At 41.4% G+C, this 13446-nt stretch overlaps 1 protein-coding gene across 1 annotated transcript in view; it reads right to left on the bottom strand.

Annotated features, from left to right (window-relative positions):
• The window catches only part of CASR (calcium sensing receptor), a 72691-nt gene that overhangs the window by 41519 nt on the left and 17726 nt on the right, over positions 1-13446 (bottom strand). The window lies entirely within an intron of this gene.

Genomic DNA, 13446 nt, shown 5'->3' with positions numbered 1-13446 from the left:
AAGAAAGAAGACACGTCAGACTCCCGGGGCAACAAACTCAAACTCCAAGTCTTGCTTCCTCTACATTTACCAGTGCAAATGTCCCCTCACCTCTAACTTGAATGCTCTTTGTTACAGTGTAAGCCTATTTTTTTATCACAGATGAGTGCTTACTTCATTAAAATCACACCAATTTAGAAGTTTAATTACCCACTCATTCTCTTTTCCTTTCTCTTTTTAGAATAAGCAAACTACGTTCATTATTTTTGTAAGAAACAATGCTTTCCTGAACTCAAGATTATTCTTATTTCATTCCTCTGACCTCTGTCCAGTGTGTCTCCAAATTTAGTGCAGAGCAGTGCCCAGAAATGAACACAGTGTTCTCACTGGGCCCTTATCAGTGCTGAACAGTGGTAGGATTATTCCATGTGCCTTGCAAGCTACAGCTCTGTTTATACATCTCAGCATGGTACTTGTCTTTTTCGAAACAGCATGACACTGTTAACTTATGGTAGATCATCAGCTGAACACACGTCAAAGTTTAATCTGTTTATACCCACAAGGCCTTGAAACTTCATAAGAAATTATAATTTTCAAATGCTTTTTTGGTCCCATTCAAAGCAACAGAAGAAATTGCTAAATTGCATATGATCAGCCTGGGTGCTGCAAGGCTGCCAATGAGGATCCAACATGCTCAAGCTCAGCTCAATCTGTTGGGCTTTCAGGACCTCTTTAGTCCAGACAGCTGGGGAAGACTCCTGGCCATGGTAATATATCTGTCCCAGTCCCACAGACCCCCAGAGAGCCTGGAGTGTCCCACAGGCCTGCCCAGCAAGGCAGCCTGCCCCAAGATGCCTAGTTGCCTAGATGTGAGAACATGGGTGAGATATCACAGAGTTGTAGCATCGGCTGGTCAGGAGGAGCCAAGCTGCTCACCCACCCACACTGGGCTCCTGTTGGGCTCAATGAAAGGGCCTATGAGAACTCCAGCTGTACTTCAGCAAGCTCAGCACATGCCAGGAGACTCCTCAGAGCTCCTTGCTTTTGGCAAATCACTGCTTTCTGAGGAAATGCCCTTTTGTCAGAAAATACTCAAACACTCTCTGTTCAGCTTCTTTGTTGAAGTTTCAAAGTTCCTTTATCTTTCTAGAAAGTCCAGCACAACTCAGGCAGGAACCATGCACCTAATAATTCCTGTCTGTGAGAGCTACACCTCGTATAATGCATGTGCCAGATTAATTCAGGCTTTTTTGGTTGTTTTTAAATCGGGGATTCATTAAGCCTTATTTAATGGATAGCTATAATTTTCTAAAGTGGCAGAAACTCCTCAGCAGATATCTTGCTGTACCTTGAAATTCTCTTATTAATGCAAAGCAGACAATTAGATCATAGTTAGGCTGAAGCCCTGAGCAACATGCCTGCCCTCAGCAGATCTGGGAGAAGTCTGGATGTCTGTCTGAACAGGGGTCAAAGAGGATATGTGTGGTCAAGTTTGTGTCCAGATACTCAAAATTGCTGAAGGAGGTCCATTCCGTGGAAGAATGGATGATGACCATGTGAGACAAAATGTTTTAGTTCTCAGCACTATGTCAGTATGGGAAAAAGAAAATTGTTCATATATGTCACCTGGGAACGCAGTAGCGCAGCCTTCTTTCACTTGGTCAAAATGAGGAGTGAGCACATCGAAGATGCATTCAAAACCAGGCTGCTAGTGCATTCATACAGAAGAACTGTGTTTGAGCTCACTCTGCAGAATTAAATTATTCTGTCTTTAAAGAAAACAAGTCTTAAGTGAAATTAAAATGCTGCCCATGTAAAAAGTGAGTTTTCACTTCCCCTGAACATGGTGAGATTTTTGTCTTGTGGCATGATTCAGAAATGGAATCCCAACTAGTTTGGAAAGTTCGGAGACAAGGTGACTGTAAAGCAAAATTCAGATATAGAGTCATGATTAAATTTCAAAAAACATTACCCACACATTTGGTTTCAAATTAAAACCAAAGCATGAATGCTGTAAGTTTTAAAGAGAGTGAGACTTTAAAAAATCATCAAGACTATCAGCACAGGATCTCTGGGACAATATTTCCATGCCTTTACTTAGCTCATGGAGGTATTATCTGGTATAGATGGAACTTTGTTGGCCGGAATTGGGACGCTAATATTCTATTGTATTACCGGAAATACATGTTAAAAAAAAAAAAAAAAAAAGTTATATCATAGACACATTTGATATCAGAGAGCTAAGAGGAGGCTAAAAATATTTCATACAAATCTGCTGTGATACTGAAGAAATTGCTGAAGCTCATAAATAACAAGTTCTAGCCAGGTCAGATGAAAAAAAAACAACAAACACATATTCTTAGCACAGGGAGGAATAGCCCACAGAAAGAAAGTAGTGTTTAAGTTGGCCATAAAAAACCTAAACACTTGTCCTAGACCAACATTCTCAAATCTCCAAGATAAACTAAATATTAAAAAAATATGTAGTAAACAATGCAATTGTATCACATTTAATTCTGCTACATTCAATATGTCCAGCATTGTGAAGGTTGTCAGTGGGTTACTGTCCACAAGGTTTAAGCTTGTACAGCTTTCATATCTGTAGCATTATTCATATAATGGTCATATCACCAGTTTTCACCCCTAAGCTCACCCCTAAGCTCAAGTACTGGTGTCCAAATAATAAAGAATGATAAAGGGTGTGGAGTCACACTCCGATCTGCTTTCAGCATTAGTAAATGGCAGAGTGGGAGAAATGTTCCTTGGGTATCACTGTTGCTATTCTTCTCAACAGATCAGTTTCAGAATTAAACTGTTAAAGACCGATGTCTGAATCTCTGGGAACTTGCAGATACAGAAGAAGGCAGCCAGGATTAATCAGAATACTTTATTTTAAGTATTCTTAAGTATTAAGTATTGTTTTAAGGAACAAATTTGGTGGCAACAGTGGCAGTCAAAAGAGGATCAGTTCCTGTCTATTGCACAGCCAGGCAAAAACCCAGACCTGCTCTTCAGGCAGCATTTACCAGGTGTGGATTTAATTGGGAGATTATGAGGCTTCTGATCTACTTGCCACTTCACCGGCTTGTAAAGAGGGCACGATCCCATGGCCTGCAATGGGACCACGTGGCTTTACAGCAGGTGTCAGAACTGCACCTGATTTGGCAATTCACATAATGCTTTTGAAATAACTTGCATACTGGTGGCAGTAGCATGCTCACAGTCCCTCGGCAGTGTGATTTAGGTCTTGAGATATGATATCCCTCTGTGTAAATAATTCTATGTGCTGATGTGCAAAAAGTGAAACAGTATGATAACAGAAAATACCTCAGAGAGGTATTTTAGGTTTTAGCCGAGAGAGCATCTAAGCTCAGCTAACACCATTAGATATTAGCAGGCACACAGATATAAGTGATATCTGAACCAGCAAGTGTCTGGTGCCACACACCATGGCTTCAAGTGATTTCTAGGCTCTAAGGAGTTCCTTAGCTCCAGGTGCGCACCAGCCAATCTCCAGCCTTTTGTGATGCTGCCATAAACCAGTCAGCTATTGGTTACTCTGATATATACTGGTAGTTGCATTGGGCCCTCAAGCAATTTCAGATTTAGAGATTCTAGTTACCAGAGAATTCATTTGGTCCGCATCTTAAAGTTGTCCTGTTTTTCCTCTCTGAGACTCTGATCTTCTCTTGCTGTTCCATAGTTTATTCACTTGGTTGTTTCCTATCTCTCCTGTTAAAAACCTGCCATCTTGTAAGTTCTTTAAAGAGAACAAAAATATAACTTAGATATAATACTCGCCTAAGGATAAAAGGTAATTTCAATGATTTTTGTCTTCATTTACAGAGGAGATCAGGAGCCTCAGGAGTTACTGTAAGCAGGAGGTAAAATATTTCACTAAAGCCTATTTTATGATATTGTTTTCTCTTTTAGTTTTCTAAAGATAGTTCCACTAACCATGCTAAAGAATGCGCATTCCAGTGACAGCTCTGTTACCCCACCCTGTGTTTCTGGGAGGTGGTTAGCCCATCCTGTACAGATGGAGAAAGCACTGGGGAGTACTCTGCGGAATGAGGACACCACATTCTTGTGAGATGTCACTGGTTGTTTGCAAAGTTTGATTGGTTCAGACTTTTGCCTATAACAATCAGGATTCAAGCAGTGTGCCTTTGAGGTTGCTAACATTCCTGCATCTCAAATAAGCCTTCCTCCTATATCTAATACAGAAGCATTGCCAGCAGGTGTCACCCATCTGAACTGCTATTAATTCCTAATTTGCAGGATGAACATTTTTTTCTGGAGCTGTCCTTCGAAGATACAGAAATGTCAGTGGGCACTGTGTTCACAGCCCACACTACAAAAGTTCACCACTGCCATACAGGACAACCCTAAACCTCTAGGTGGGGGTTTGGGGAGTAAATCTCCCCCACACCCCCACTGTAAGGGCAGAGCAAGTCCAAGACCGCCTCACAAGACTGAAAGCGTACTATGGGGCCAGATGACATGCATCCCAGGGTTCTGAAGGAGCTGGCTGGTGTGGGTGCTAAGCCACCATATTTGCCAAGCCATCGTATTTGAAAAGTCATGGCTTTCAGGTGAGGTCCCGGGTGACTGGAAAAAGGGTCACTTCACTCTCATGTAAAAGAAAGGGAGGAAGGAGGACCTTGGAGAACTACAGGCTGGTGAGTCTCACCTCTGCCTGGGAAGATGATGGAGCAGGTCCTCCTGGATGACATGCTAAACCATATGAGGAGTGAATGTGTGATCCGAGAGAGCCAGAATGGCTTCACCACGGGAAGGTCATGCCTAAGCAATCTGGTGGCCTTCTGTGATGGGGTGATGGTAGTGGTGGACAAAGGGAAGGCAACCAACTTGGACTTTCCTTTGATATGGTCCCTCAACACATCCTTATCTCCAAATGGGAGAGATGTGGATTTGATGGGTGGACCATCCAGTGGAAAAGGAATGGGTTGAAAGGCTACAGACAAAGGGTGGTGATCGATGGTTCTATGTCCAGCTGGAGGCTGGTAATCAGCAGTGTTCCCCACGGGACTGTCTTGGGATCAGCGATCTTTGACTTCTTTGTCAGTGACAATGATGATGGAACTGAGTGCACCCTTAGCAAGTTTGCTCATGACACCAAGCTGAGTGGTGCTGTTGATGCAATGGAAGGAAGGGATGCCATTCAGAGGGACCTCAACAAAATTGGAAGGTGGGCCCGGGTGAACCTAATGAGGTTCAAGACAGCAAAGTGCAAGGTTTTGTGCTTGGGCCGGAGGAATTCCAAGCATATATACAGACTGGGAGGAGCAGTCCTTGAGAGCAGCCCTGCAGAGAAGGACCTGGGGGGTCCTGGTGGATGAAAAACTGAACATGAGCCAGCACTGTGCTCTTGCAGCTTGGAAAGCAAATGGTATCCTGGACTCCATCAGAAGAGGGGAGGGGGATGATTGTCCCTCTCTACTCTGTCCTTTGTGAGGCCCCATCTGGAGTACTACATCCAGGTCTGGGGCCCCCAGTACGAGAAAGACAGGAGATGTTAGAGGAGGGCCACAAAGATGATTAGAGAGCTGGAGAATCTCCCCTATGAAGACAGGCTGAGGGAGCTGGGCTTTTTCAGCTTGGAGAAAAGAAGACTGTGGGGTGACCTCCTTGTGGCCTTCCAGTGCTTCAAGGGAGCCTACAAACAGGAGGGCAGTCAATTATTTGAAAGGGTAGATAACAGCTGGACAAAGGGAAATGGTTTTAAGTTGAGAGAGGAAAGATTTAGTTTGGATATCAGGTGGAATTTTACGAAGAGAGTCGTGAGGTGCTGGAACAGGCTGCCCGGAGAGGTTGTGGATGCCTCATCCCTGCAGGTGATCAAGGCCAGGTTGGAAGGGGCTATGGACAGTCTGGTCTACTATTAGATATGGAGGCTGTCAGCCCTGCCTGAGACAGGGGGTTTGAGATTCATGATCCTTGAGGACCCTTCCAACCAAGCCACATTTCCCAGCTCTTGGACTATCTTCTTCTGCTCCTGCAAGAGAAATCTCCAGGGTTGAGAAAAGGGCTTCATCTCTCTAGCACAGTCATTCTTTCTTGCTAGTCATAGAATCATAGATTCACTCAGATTGGAAAAGACCTTAAAGATCATTGAATCTAACCATGACCTAACCATACTACCCTAACTAATAACCCTCTGCTAAATCATGTCCCTGAGCACCACATCCAAACAGATTTTAAACACATCCAGGGATGGTGACTCAACCACCTACCTGGGGAGCCCAGTCCAGTGCTTAACAACACTTTCTATCAAGAAGTGTTTCTAATATCCAACCTAAACCTACCCTGGCGCAACTTGTGGCCATTTCCCCTCATCCTGTCACCTGTCACCAGTGAAAATAGACCAACTCCACCCATTAAAACACACATTAAAAGTTATGTTATGCACTTTGCATCAGAGCATTTCTGCAAATGAAAAGCAGCTTTGGCTCAAGACTTGCATATCAACAAATGCCAATAAAAGAACATAATTTCTGAAATTGTGCTGCTTTTGCCTTAAGGAGAATAAGCAAGCACTATCCTTGTTAACAAGTTTTGCATGCTCAATGCTTTTTTTCTCCTGCCTTTCTCCTGCTTAGAAAGAATGACTGGTCACAAGGATTAAGCCATTTTAAACAGTTTCCTTCCTATGCTATTTCATGAGGCAGGAAAGAACTGGAGAGAAGTGGGGGAAATGCAAAGGTGATCAGCTGTCCGTATGTACTTAAAATTACAAAACTTAGTGCAGTGTAATCCAAAAGAGATCTCACACTTTTTGATCAGCCAGTGTACGATATTCTGGTTGGCAAACTGAAATGTCAGAGAACATAGAATAATAGAAAAGAATACTACAAAAAGGAAAACAGTAAGTTTCTGTATTTTTCTGAGTTAATCAACCAGCTTTTGATCATTCTTTCACAAAATAACAGGAGCCAATAAACTCTGATTGTGTAAATAAATATAAGAAGAATATGGGTTGTATCAGCAAAATTCTTTCCAAAACCTTCTGTGATACATTGATATTGGTTGCAAGCCACCAGAAATATCAGTGTATGAAGTGCAGCTTTTAAATAAAGCACGGTGACTGATTTCTGATAACAAAGTGGTACGGCTTTATTAAAAGTGATGTTTCCCCAGAGGTGGTACAAGCAGGGGTCCTTGACATGATACCTACTTCATTCTCCTGGCTGGGAAGCCTTCGTGCCAATTGCTTTCTTTGTCCGGGGTTTCCCAGACCAGAAATTGTTTCAGAATTTTCTTGCTTCTGCTGTGTCACGCTGACAAATATCAAATAAAATGTCAAGCTGACTATCAGCTGTATCAAGTTCAATTCAGATTTTCGTTTAGAAAAAAATCAGATCTGAGAGCTGAACAGTTTTTTTCCTATTGAACTTTATCCATTTGCTTGCAAGGAAAATAAGTACTTTGCCTTGTAATTTTCTCCAATTTTACCTCGTGGATTTTTTTTTTTTTTTTTTTAAATTGTTTTTTACATTTCTGAATCTGAAGCAAAACACTTTATTTGATTCTATTTTTTCTCCAGCAGAATTCTCAGTAAACCAAACAATAAGGACAACTGTAGGTCTAAGCCAATTTTAACATAAATCCAATTCAGAAAAAACACTTACATATATGCTCAACTTTAGTGCAGTTGGCTTTAATGAAATTTAGTAGATTCTAAAAGCTTATTGTGTATTTCAGTGCTTTGCTGAATCAGAAGCTAAAGTGGCCCCTGGCTGGCTGCTCCATTTTCATTTGTACTCATATTAAAAACAAATAAACACTTTCTTTTTGTTGGATGGTTTAATTTTTCATTGTCCAGCACGACTCACTAATAAATCCTTTTAGACTTTTTTGTGCTTTTTTTCCCCCCTACATTTTCTTTCACATTTCGAGTTCTCGACTGTGCCAGGATATGTTTTTTAATCTCCATTTCTCCATTGTCTATTTTCTCCTCTTTATGATTTTCTAAACAGAATAATTATACCTTTATCATCTTCCTTCTTTTTCCTTTTGTTCTTGTCCATTTTTATATTTCTTTTGCCTGTCTGCTATGTGTAACCTCTGTCTTTTAGGGATGCAATGGTGATTGGGGACCTAGTAGGTTCCCAGAAAAGAAAAATAAGTTCAACATACAGAGAGGCTTTTTCTTGACCCCAGGAGAAATTCTGGGCTCTAACAAGGACAGAAGTTCTGCTGAACCCATGAAAATCACTAAATGTAGATTAGTGGAAGGCAGAGGAGAAAATCAAGAGTAAAAATGCAGGCATGAGGGGAGGTAAGTGGCACAGAGAGGCCTATGTCCTGCTCTAGTCCTACAGAGAGAGGACAGTAGGTTTTGCTGATTCTTCCCCGCAGTGCTAGCTTGTGGTAGCATGTCTCATGAGAGCACAGGGTGGAATACAATACTGTACACCATACACTGATCCCTGAATAGGACCAACGACCCTTATTTTGCTGTGCAATGATCTGGAAGATCAATGTGATATGCAAGGACTTGTTTATCATCTACGTCTATATTATTCACCTAAGAAATGCTGGCTGAGCCCATGGGGCTGTACTTCCCTGCTAAAGATGTAGATGAGATGATAACACGGACCCATGACTTGCAGCTAGTACTGGCAGTAGCAAAGCCAAAGCACCTCACACAGCTCTCCCCTATTGCTCCACCTTCCCTACGCAGGAATGCATCATATTATTTACAAGTTTGTATGAAACAAACTTTGCATGGTTATTTTGGAAAACAAGGAGGACTCATTCAAACTTTTTTTTTTCTTCTCAATAATTCAACATAGATTCTTTACAGAACACAGATATCTTTCCCTCCTCCTCCCCACCCCCCCGTCATGAATGAGGATTATAGAAATTGCTATCTGTACTCAAAGCAGCATTCAAAGTGTGTAATACCATCTGGTATGAGATCCTGCCTCTGGAAGTACCCAGTGATAACTGCCTCAACAACATTGTGTTCAATAATTGTAGCATTAGTGTCTTAGGCAACACTTCTAGATCCACTAGTTGGTTAATGACCTAAGCAATTTTGTGAAAATCGACCCTAAAAATCAACCTTAGAATAAAATAATCAACATATTAAAGTTATTGAAGCTCATTTCTCTGCACAGCTGAGAGACACACATCCCTGTGAACAAGATATTTATCCCTGTGTGATATTCCCCTATTGGAAATTCCCTATCACACAGTTTCATAAGATATCACAATCTCAGCTATGATTTTTTAATTGCACCCATATTAAAGGTCATAAGGAGCTCTGAAGTCATTATGACAGATCGTGAGCCTTCCCCTCAGTTTTTTCCTGCAAATTTTGGCATCTTAGCTCAAACTACCATGAAGGTGAAATCAACTAAATGAGCTAGATTTGGGACTGAAGCAGATTAGGAGCACAGTTCTTGCTGTGAAAACTGCAGAGGTGAAGAACATGCTGATGTGGGAGCAACATCTCAGACTTCTGCAGCTAGATCCAGAAGAACATGTCCAATAACGCTTAAGTGTGAGATTTTTTTGACTATATTTATCTCAACAGATCTATCATGCTTTCAAATCAAAAGAGGCTGGGAAGACTACCTTTCTCACTTTGGGATTAATTCAGCTGGTGAGTTCAGTACCGTATCTGATTCTACTCCATATTCTGCAGTAAGTTTTATATGATTTAGCTGCTAACTAAGGTATTGCTCAGTGTGAGAGCAGAAGAACTTAGGTGAAGATATTCACCTAAAACAATCTGCATTCTGAGCAAAGGCCTTTATCCACTCTTCGTTGTATAAAAATGGAATGCATAAAAGTGCAAGCACTCATTTTCTTTCAGTACACAAAAACTGAAGTGTTTAAAAAGGTATAAGACAGAAAATTATCATTGTTTCTGTCAGAGCTCCTTCTTGAAACATAGCAGGGGAACTCAAGCTTGTCTTTTTGAGCCTAATTGCTGGGCTTTGCATTCCTTGTCTTTCTAAATGGAGCCCTTTTTCTTCTTGTGTTAGACATAGAAGTTTTCCCAGTTTGCATCAAAAGAAATATTTGCAAGAGTTACCAGAGCTTCAGGACAGAACAGATGAACCTCTGCATCACTTCCATGTGAAGAGTGAAGGGTCTGCATCGTGGCATCAGGGAACATCCACCATCAGCACAGTGCAATAATACCCACTTAGAATCATAGAATCACCAGGGTTGGAAAAGGCCTTGAAGATTATCCAGTCCAACTGTCCATCTATCATTAATATTTCACACCAAACCATGTCCCTCAGTACAACATCTAGATGTTTCTTGAACACTTCCAGGGACAGTGACTCAACCACGTCCCTGGGCAGCCTGTTCCAGTGCCTGACCACTCTTTCAGAGAAGAAGCATTTCTTAACATCCAACCTGAATCTCCCCTGGTGCAACTTGAGGCCATTCCCTCTAGTCCTACTGCTAGTTACATGGGAGAGGAGGCTGACCTTGATCCTCTATGCATCCCCAATGAACACAGCTGTATCACTCAACCACAGCAACGCAACCCCTAGTTAGCACCGTGCCTTTTAAAAGTCAGGTGAAAAACAGGTAGAATTTTCAATTGACTTCCTCCCTCCCCACCTTATTCTGAAGGTGATCTTTCTGGAACACAGAAACAGCCGGGGTCACACTCCAGTGAGCCCATCACCTCACCTACCTGCCAACTCTGCAGCTCTACGCGCTTCATCTCCGGGATGACGGTGTGACTTTTGAAGGCTCCATGCCTCATTTAGCCCTGGTAATGGCCTAATTGGGTTGGAAAAATGCAGGAGCAGGACCGTGATAAAAAACAGCTCTGCTGTGCTTATTTAAGCAAGCGGAAAAAGAAAAGAGAAGAATAGAAAAGAAAAAAAAAAAAATCCACACATTTCCTACTTTGAACAGGTATTTGTGGGTATATCTTTGTTTATAATAAGGAATTATGCTGACTGGTGGCGTTGCTGTCAGGATTAAGAAGGCAAATGAAGGTATGCTGGGAGAAGGCCAGACTTAAACGGACATTTCTCTTCCAGAGTGGTTTCTGTGGGTGCAAGCCCTCTGCCCACGGAGCTTCACTCTATCTCTCAATGGATCTCAGAGTGAATGAGTACATTCATTAGCTACATGAGAAAGGAAACAAGGCGATCCTGTTGACAGCAGTCATTGTGCTAGGTACAGACTCCTTTGCCAGATTATGGGATAAACCAGTGATGCTTATAGTGATGCTTATTCACCATTTCTTGACTACACTTTAGCCTTACCTGGGAGGATTTTTGCTTCCTACAAAAGGAGAACCATCCAACTCAGTCTTGAGCTGCTCCTATAATTATTTGTCTAGAAACCCTAAGAGAAGGAAAAGAAGAACTGGAGGGAGGCAAGAGAAGCAGCCCATTTTTAAGTTTCAAAAGGTACCTCACCTGTTCATCTAAGGAACTGTTCTTCAGCATCAACACAAGTACAAGACCAGAGAGCTAACTGTGCTTCCTGTCACCTGAAGATAAACCCAAAATACGCAAAAAGGGCAGCCTTCCTATCTGATCACTTTTTCATGGACTCTTCTGATCCCAAGCAAAACCCCAGGTATTTAAGTGGCTTTTCTCTCCTACTTTTTCTCTCTGAGTGAGACATTTTTTCTGTGTCAAACTGGAGCCCACAATACTTGTATAGCATGGAAGCTATGTTTGCCACTGTACAGGACAACCTGTATCCATTTTGCCTCTCTTACTTGGGCACTGGTAAAAGTACAGCGTCCTACTATGTGTTTGGTCTAGTATTGAAAATTCCAACAACAGATGTTTGGCTGATGCAGCCTCCAGAAGACCTTGCTGTAGATCAGAATACATATTCATTGATGATATTTTGAAAATGAGAGTGATTGATGATGCTCTTTACAGTACTGCCCTATAAATATATCCAACAGCAAACAGCATAGAGCAAGAACGAGCAGCTGGTTGGACAAAACCGAACCAAAAAAAAAAACCCAAAGAATTTTCAGGTGACTTCTCATGCTTCCTTTTGGAGTTCTGCTGGAATCATTCCTAATGACACTCTACTTATCTCCTGAAGTTTTCCTTCTTATTATGATTTGCTTGCTAACTTGAAATAAACTTTGTCATGAGGGATGTGCTCCTGCTAAGAAGCGTGTGCTGAACCTTTCCTGTGAGCTATAACAAAATGACTGTTTCATTTCCTAGGGCTCCTGTGGTAATGCAGACTCTCCCCTATAGAAGCTGGAATAGCTCAGCCACAGCCAAGAAGATTTAACTGCTTGCCTTGAACTGGCAACTGCCTAGGTATTAATAATGGTGATATGGTCACAGTCACCTTGTGCAAGCAGAATGTGGCATCAATCAGTAACAGGCTGGTTCCAAAACAACTGCGGCATTAAAAAAGAACAAACTTCCAGTGTTTAGAACAACTGTTAGCCAGATTGACTGGTCATGCAAAATCAAATGGGAAATATACAATACAGTGTTAGACCTATCCAATCACAGGGGAAAGCATGCTTATAAGCAGAAAAACATTTATACTGAAACTGTCGAGGTTAGAAGATGGCAATGAAGAAGATGGAAATAAAACGTAAAATTCACTTATTTGCAGCATGACGGAGATGGGAAAGTAAATGTTAAAATAAAATACGCAGGGAACTAACGAGGGAACTTCATAAAATGAAGGAAATACTAATAGTTAATAGGGATAAAGAGAGAAAAAGGATATTTTTATAAATATTAGGACTGGCCACAAGCCCACTGCTAGATGTGGATGATAAAACTGTAAATAACAATCCAAAAAAAGGAGGAAATACCCAATAAACATTTTGTCCTTTGCACAACATTTTGTCCTTGGAATAAAGCTGGAGAATGTATCATCCCATATTACATCAGCACAACAAAATTCACTGTAGGTAATAAAAAGAGATGTGAGATGAGATCTGCTAAAATTAAATGTTTTCAAATCAACAGGCCTGGAGACTTACATAAACTGAATGAGGAGTTCTTCGAACCACTGGTGTTGATACTGAACATCTAATGGAAAACGGGGAAAATTCCAAAGGGCTGGAGAACTGCAAATGAATCTAGGTATTAAAAAGCTACTAAAGGAGAAGAGCCTAGCAAATACTAGGCACTATACCTCAATATCAGGGTGGATACAGTAATGAGAAGAGTAATGTTAGCATGCTTTCTAAAAGCAAGTAAGGATAAAATTAAATTAATGTGAATCATCTTTTAACACACACACACACACACACACACACACACACACACACACACACACACACAGACCACCCCACTGTTCTTACTGGGATAAGCTAACTTGATAAAGGCAACTGTGAGTACCATGTGGGCTTCTCCAAGACATAGGAACGTACAGATTTGAAAAGTGCAGTTAACGGAGAGATTCAAAACTAATTTATGAAGGCAGCTCAAAGGTTTTGCTAAAGGGTTTGTATCAGTACTG

Source organism: Centrocercus urophasianus, unplaced genomic scaffold (assembly GCF_019232065.1).
Source record: "Centrocercus urophasianus isolate 14NV4802_14NV808 unplaced genomic scaffold, USGS_Curo_1.0 seq_12, whole genome shotgun sequence".
NCBI classification, from domain to species: domain Eukaryota; kingdom Metazoa; phylum Chordata; class Aves; order Galliformes; family Phasianidae; genus Centrocercus; species Centrocercus urophasianus.
This window is presented reverse-complemented; position numbering and strand designations above follow the sequence as displayed.